Raw genomic sequence first — 8,562 nt, forward strand, 5'->3', positions numbered from 1 at the left:
TATGAATTTTTTCATATAAATTTTTACCTATTTTTTTAGAAATAAATAAAATTATATCTTTATTATAATAAAGTCTTGAAAATACATAAAAATTATAAAATAAAAAAATTACTAAATTTTTTATCAGTATACCTATATTCCTATTGCCGCTGGATTAATCAAAACAAAAGGCCCGGCTTTGCCGCGCCAGCGTTTCTAGTTGTGCCAGCTAGCAGCTTTTGATGGGACGCTACGACGACGACGTGGCCTGCAGGTCTTGTCCCCGTGCATGTTGCGAAGTTGTTCCTACAAAGACTTTTGCTGTTGCCGGTCGACTCCCTTCCTCTCCTCTGCTCTCTGATTTAATTTGGTTAGTTTATACGAGAGAAAAATACTATTTTAATTAGATATTTATGATTGTTTATAATAAGCACAGCTATAAGCTGAGTCTTGCTGAGGTGGGCACGAAAACTCAACTCGATCTGGGATCCTTTCACTCTTCGGCCGCTTGTATTTAAAAAAAAAACTGTTGCTGGCTGTTAGCACATTGATTCGTGAGTCGCAGCTGCTCAAGCAGCAGCAGCGGCTGCAAAAACCAGCCGGTGAACATGCTGTTTGTCACTTTATGCTCTTCGTCTTAGCCATCGATCCACCGCAAAAACTGATAAATCAGACTAAAAATACTGTTCTCTAATTAGTGAGAGGAAACCACTATATCACAACTAATAAGTCAGGCTGATAAGTTGAAGCGAACATGGCCCATGTTGGCGGCGAATTTTGGAATCCTTCAGGTAGTCTTGCCTAAAGCAATTTTTTACGTATGAATCCTGCCTCCAAAAGCTGGCCAGCCAGCGTGCCACGTCGTGTGCTTTTCGAAGCCGTTCGATCGAGCGCGCGGACGGTCCAGATCAGGCGAGCCGCGGTCATTTTTTGAAAAACCCCTTCTATTTTTCGAAAATCAACCCGCGCTCCAGAGGCCCTCTCAGTATATTTTACGGAAAACACCTCCGATTATTTCGAAATCAACTCGCAGTCTAGATCGGATGGGCTCCGAGTTTTTTTTGTAAAAGACATTCTCTTTATCGAAAATCAACCCACGCTCCAGAGACCCTCTCAACATTTTTTACGAAAACCTCCTCAGATTTTTCTCAAGTCAACATACAAGCCAACTTAGATTATCTCTTTTTTTAAAAAAATAAATTAGCTGCCTGTCTCTCACCTCCATCTCGCCCTCCCCTTCCTCTCTCTCCCCTTCCCTCCTAATGCGGCGGTGGGTGCCAAGCAACGGCGCCCCTACGGGCACTACGCCGGCACGAGTGGGGCCCAGCGGTGGCGGCGTGCCCTCGGCGCGGCGCCTCCCGACCGAGGCGTGGGTGCGACCGGCCACTGGTCGTCGGCGCGAGCGGCGACGCGCAAGCCACCGGATCAGGTCCCTTGCGTGGCATGCCACCGACGCAGATCCCTACAACCAATGAGCTAGCAAAGCAGCGGGCTCCAGGCAACGCGGGGGCTCCCAGCACGGCAGTGGGCTCCGGGCGCTGCGGCATCCAGACGCGCGCCAGCTCCTCTACATGGATTAGTACCAATGTGCAAGTTCTTCAGCCTGTTCGTTTGGCCGTGGCTTGTCGTAAACGATCATAAATTTTCAGTCGGAATAGTATTTTTCTCTCACACAAACCAACCAGTAGTACTTCTTCACAAACCAACAATAATATAAACCAACCAATCAAATAGGCTGCTTATTAGCTTGTACTGTTCATCCTCTTGTGGTAGCAGCTAAAGAATAGGTAGACACAGCGGTCATTATTGCTGTGGCCCGCACGCGCCTCCTCCATCTACCGGCTAGCAATCGAGCGGTTGGACTTGGACAGACAGGCTCCGTTTGGGTGTCTTTAAATTTGGTTTGATCCGCTTATTTTTTTATTCGGAATAATTTTTTTCTCTTACGAATTCCTTCAACATTTCTCCAAACCAACCAGATTTCTCCAGAATTCAGACAAGCAAACAGGCCCTGAATGCATGCTTTCAGTTTCAGTTTTAGATAACATAACGTGGCCATGACATGGAGCTGAATAAGCCTACCCAACCCAATCAGCTGATAGACGCATTAAACTAACTACCCCATTTAATTTCTTGGGTCCTCTCCAAGAATCGCATTAATAAAGGAGGACTGCTAAAGATTATGGCATGTTTTAGTAAGAATTTTTTATATAAATTTTTACCTATATTTTTTAGAAGTAAATAAAATTATATCTTTATAATAATAAAGTCTCGAAAATACATAAAAATTATAAAATGAAAAAAATCACTAAATTTCTCCCCTTGTTTAGTTCCACCTCAACTCTTAAAAAGTTGTTACAGTACCTGTCACATCGAATGTTTGCGGTCCGTGCATATAGCATTAAATGTAGACGAAAAGAAAAACTAATTGCATAGTTTGGTGGGAAATTGCGAGACGAACGTTTTGAGCCTAATTAGTTCATGTTTAAATACTATTTGCCAAATAAAAACGAACGGGCTACAGTAACAAAAATCCAAATTCGTACGACTAAACAAGGGCTATGTTCTTATTGCCGCTCGAGTAATCAAAAGGAAAGGCGCCGCGTTTCTAGTTCACACGGTAGCCTGCTACTAAGTGCGAACAGAGGTGCCAGCTAGCAGCTTTTGATGGGACGCTACGACGACGACGTGGCCTGCAGGTCTCGTCCCCGCGCATGTTGGCTAGGCCTGGTTTAGATTGCCTCAAAATTCTTTTTTCATTTTCTCTCTATCACATCAATTTTTAATCGCTTGCATGGAGTATTAAATGTAGATAAAAAAAATAACTAATTACACAGTTTAGTTGAAAATCACGAGATGAATCTTTTGAGTCTAGTTGGTCCATGATTGGACAATATTTGCCAAATAAGACGAAAATAGTACTATTTATCAGGTTTACTTTTTTTCGCAATCTAAACGAGGCCCTACAAAGACTTTTGCTGTTGCCAGTCGACTCCCTTTCTCTTCTCTTCTCTCCTCTCCTCTCCTCTCTCATTTAGACCATGTTTAGTTCCACCAAAATTCAAACTTTGGCATTATGCAAAAAGAAGATTCTTCGTCACATCAAACTTGCGGTATATGTACGGAGTACTAAATATTGACGAAATCAAAAACTAATTGCACAGTTTGGTTGTACTTTACGAGACGAACATTTTGAGCCTAATTACTCAACGATTGGACAACTGTTACCAAATACAAACGAATGCTACAGTATACTACATTAGTCTACAGTGATTTGGGCGGCGCCGGGAACTAAACATGGCCTTAATTTGGTGCCCATCACCTCTTGTCATCTTCCTCTGCATATTTCCAGTGAGCCTGTTCGGTTGACGGTTTTTATCGTTGCGGGTTCGTGAAGAAATACTACTGACTAATTTATGTTAGAGAAAAATATTGTTTTGGTTAGAAATTTACGATCATTTATGATAAGCCACAGCCAAACGAACAGACTAAGTGTGGCTGAGGTGGGCACGAAAACCCAACTCGATCTGGGATCCTTTGTCACTGTTCGGCTGCTTGTATTTCAAAAAAAAAAAACTGTTGCTGGCTGTTAGCACATTAATTCGTGAGTCGCAGCTGCTCAAGCAGCAGCGGCGGCTGCAAAAATCAGCCGATGAACATGCTGATAAACCAGGCTAAAAAATACTATTCATCGATTAGTGAAAAAAAAAATTATATCATAACTAATAAATCAGTCTGATAAGCTGAAGTGAACATGGCCTAAGTTGGCGACGAATTTTGGAATCCTCCGGCTAGTCTTGCCTAAAGCAACAAAGCTGAGGTGCTCTCTAGACTCTGTGTTGATGATGCTTGGGTTTTAGCTAGGTCTTCAAACCGCTTCTCATAATGGTTTTTCGTGTTGTACGTTTTGTTTTCTTTTGCACAGTTTTTTAAGGTTTGTGCTCATACTCTTGGAGGCTCGAATGGATGTAAGTTGTGAGTTGTAAGTGGGTGGCTTCTTGGGCAATTCATCTTTGTTGTTTTTTCACCATTATTTTTCTAATAAATTATAGCAAAGTTTTTGCCATCCTTTCAAAAAAGACAACTTTCATGCCGAGCTTGGCGACCATGACCTATATGCCGAGTGTCTAAGGTGGTGACTAGGCATAAGTCTCGTTCCATGCATCCACTTCATGTTTTCGACGCATGGCTGGCATTGTTGATGGTTTTGGCTGTGGTCCATGTTGTGAAGTTGGAGCTCATTGTTACTGTTGTGTCCAAGCTTGGCAACCGTGACACATGGTGTGTTAGTTGATCGCTGCCATATCTTGGTGGTTGTCACCTTAGCTATCTTGATCAGATTTTGTGTGATTGATTAGTTCGCAGCAATCTCCCCCCCCCCCATGTCGCATCTACACAAAGATTGGTTTTCAAGAGCCAGGAGATGTACTTGAATTCTAGGCTAGTTACCTCCAAGCGGGACGATGAAATGAAAAGGTCTCACCCATGCTACCTCAGAGTAACCCTTCACTGTCGGGTCTAAACCTCCTATCACTACCTGAAATTGAAACAAAGAGGGAAAGTGGCAGTGATGGGGTCTTCCTATCCCTGTCTGTTGCTCCAACCTAGCAGTGATATCAAACATCACTGTCAGTTAGTCTCCAACCGGTAGTGATATTCTAAAAATCACTGCTGGGTTAAGACTAGAACCGGCGGTGTGGATTTGAGCAACATCATTCAATGCTTCATCTATCTTCTTTGGTTCAATAGATGACACAAATGAGAAGTACTCATAAAATGAAGCCAATCTTGATCTTGTTTGTACACCTCTATAAATATCTTCAATTATAGTGTCCAAAGGATGATCCCTTGCAATATTAGTTGGTTGAAGTATTAAAACTTGATTGCTTGCACTTGTTTGATCATTTGGTTGAGATAATGCACTAGCCACTTGATCTTGTTCATTATCATGAGAGCCACTTGTACTAGTTTGATTTGTATCATCTTGCATATTTGAGTTAGAGAGCACTTGCACTTGATCATATTCATCATCATTCACTTACTTATAATTAGGTCTCAATTCACCAACATCCATGTTCTTCATGGCATTTAAAAGTTGAATGCCTCTAACATCTTTCAAGTTGTCATTTTCTTCTTGTGAACCATTGGTTTCATCAAATTCAACATCATGAACTTCCTCAAGAGTAACACTATCTAAATTCCAAACTCTATATGCTTTGTTAGTAGTTGAGTATCTAAGTAGGAATCCTTCATCATATTTCTTGTCAAACTTGCCCAATCTAGTGTTTTTCTTCAAGATATAGCATTTGCAACTAAAGACCCAAAAATATGTAATGTTGGGCTTTCTACCATTCAAGAGCTCATATGGTGTTTTCTCTTTCAATGGGTGACAATAGAGATGGTTGCTATAATAGCAAGCCGTGTTGATAGCTTCGGCCCAAAAAGATTGACTCACATTGTACTCATTAAGCATAAACCTTGCCATATCAATGAGTGTTCTAATCTTTATCTTAATAAGACCATTTGATTGTGAAGTGTACTTGGTCAAGAATTGATGTCTAATTCCAAATTCATTACACAACTCATCAATTCAAGTGTTCTTGAATTCACTACCATTGTCACTTCTAACTCTCTTGATGGTTGTTTCAAACTCATTGTGAATGTCTTTGACAAATGATTTGAATGTTGCAAACATATCACTTTTGTCCAATAGAAAGAATACCAAGTGTATCTAGTATAATCATCCACTATCACAAAGCTATATTTGTTACCACCAATGCTAGTGTATTGAGTTGGCCCAAATAAGTCCATGTGTAATAACTCAAATGCTTTACTAGTGCTCATCATGATTTTCTTAGGATGTGTGTTTCCATCTTGTTTTCTAGCTTGACAAGAGCTATAAAGTTTGTCTTTCTCAAACACTACATCTTCCAAGCCTCTAACCAAGTCATGCTTAACCAATCTATTCAATTATTTCATTTCAACATGACCAAGCCTTCTATACCATAACCAACCCATGCTAGACTTAGTGAATAAACATATAGATAGTTGAGCTTCACTAGCATTAAAATCAACCAAGTATAGATTCTCATATCTAAACCCTTTGAAGATCAATTTAGAACCATCTATACTTATGATCTCTACATCATCTACCCTAAATATATATTTGAATCCAAGATCACACAATTGAGCCACGGATAGCAAATTAAAGTCCAAGCTCTCTACAAGCAACACATTTGAAATGCTCATATTATTGGATATTGTAATCTTACCAAGCCCTTTGACCTTGCCTTTACCATTGTCATCAAATGTGATACTATCATAACCATCATTGTCATTGGTGTTGATTGAGTTGAACATTCTTGCATCATCGGTCATATGTTGAGTGCACCCACTATCAAGAATCCAATGCCTTCCTCTGGCTTTGTAATTGACCTACAAAAGAAGATAAATTCTTTTTAGGTACCCAAACTTGCTTGGGTCCTTGAAGGTTAGTCACTAAGCTCTTTGGTACCCAAATGGTTTTCTTATTTGAGCCCATCCATGGTGCACCAATGAACTTAGCATTCACACCATTTGTATCTTTAGTAAGCATATAGAAAGAATTAATCTTAATTGAGGATACATTAGCATTTTTGCTCTTGTTCTTGCATTCATGCTCTTTATGATCAACTTGCTTGCAACTAGTGCAAAACCGATCATTGTTCTACACAAAACTAGTCTTGTGAGGAGCAAAGACCGCCTTGCCTTTTTTGGGGGTATATCACAATCCCTCATTGTAGAGAGAAACTCTTTGGATACCCAAACACATAAGAAAGCGGTTCTCACCACCATAGGCCTTAGCCAAGGTGTGAGTGAGCTTATTGACCTCCTTCTTGAGGGTCTTATTCTCAACCATTAGTGAGGCATCACAAGTGAAACCATCACTACTAGATGAGATAAAAGTAAAAGTGCTACAAGAAGGGTTAGTGGGAGCAACAATGATAGACTTATAGAATGATTCATCAATTATATCACAAGTTAAGCCTACATCACATGTCTCAACATGCTTCTTCTCATTTTGTTCATTAAGCAAAGAGGAATGAACTTTTTCAAGCTTCTTGTGAGCCTTGCCAAGCTTCTCATGAGCTTCCTCTAGCCTCTCATGAGATGCATTGGGCTCATCAATGGCTTGCTTAAGGGCTTTTATTTTCTTATGCAAGCTTTTGCATTCTCTTCTCTTAATATCAAAGTGTTCTTTAGCATCATCTAGCATGTCATGTAGTTTATCCTTAATTGGTTTATCATCATTAGTATCACTTTCATTTTCATTTTCATTATCATGTTCTTCATCACTTCTATCATCATAAGTTTGTACCTTAGTGGCCTTAGCCATAAAGCATGATAGTGTCAAAGAGAAAAGGCTTCTTATTGATAGCAATACTTGCAAGTGCCTTCTTCTTGGTGGTCTTGTCATCATCACTATCATCATCATCACTTGAGGAAGCATCACTATCCCAAGTGACCACATATGAACCACCCTTCTTTTTTTAAAGGTCATCTTGTCCTTCACTTTCTTTTCCTTCTTGTCCTTCTTCTTGTTCTTCTTGTCATCATTATTATCACTATTGTATGGGCATTGATCAACAAGATGATCTTTGCTTCCGCAATTAAAGTACCTTCTTGACTCTTCCTTGTTCTTGGATGATGACTTCTTTCTTCTAGCATGGTAGCCCTTCTTCATTATAAACTTGCCAAATCTCTTGACAAAGAGAGCCATCTTCTCATCATCCATCTCATCAAAGCTCAAGTCTTCATCTTCACTTGATGATTCTTGCTTTGCTTTGTCCTTGAATGATGTGGCCTTGAATGCCACACTCTTCTTCTTGTCACCCTTCTTCTCCCTCTTTTCTTCCTTCTTATCATCATCTCTATAAGCATCATCGGTCATGATATCTTCCAAGATTTGGTTTGGTGTTATTGTGTCCAAACTGGTCCTCACTAGCAATGTGACCAACATGCCAAATCTTACGAGTAAGCATTTCAAGAACTTATGAGAGAAGTCCTTGCCCTCCACCTTCTCACCAAGTGCTTTGAGATCATTGACAAGCACTTCCATTCAATGGAACATGGCCGGCACACTCTCATCTTCTTTCATCTTGAAGCTAGCAAATTTCTCCTTGAGAATGTATGCCTTTGCACCCTTCATTATCTTGGTGTCCTCGAATGATTCTTCCAACTTCTTCCAAGCCTCATGAGCTATCTCAATGTTCTTAATTTGCTCAAATATTCTCTCATTAATTACATCTTGAATGGCACTTAGAGCAATATCATTGTTTTGAAGAAGCACTTCTTCGGCCATGGTGGGATTCTCTAGATCGGCAATCTCAATTTTGGTTTCCAACACCTTCCACACCCTTCTATTGATTGACTTGATATGTGTGATCATCTTTGACTTCCAATATGGAAAATCTGTGCCATCAAATTGGGGTGGCTTCTTGGTGTTGTTGATTTGAGCCATTTTTATATCGAAGGTTGTTAAGCCTCAAATCACGGTGACCTCGGCTCTGATACCACTTGAAAAGATCCTAATGGCTAGAGAGG

Source organism: Miscanthus floridulus, chromosome 9 (genome assembly GCF_019320115.1).
Source record: "Miscanthus floridulus cultivar M001 chromosome 9, ASM1932011v1, whole genome shotgun sequence".
In the NCBI taxonomy this organism is placed as follows: domain Eukaryota; kingdom Viridiplantae; phylum Streptophyta; class Magnoliopsida; order Poales; family Poaceae; genus Miscanthus; species Miscanthus floridulus.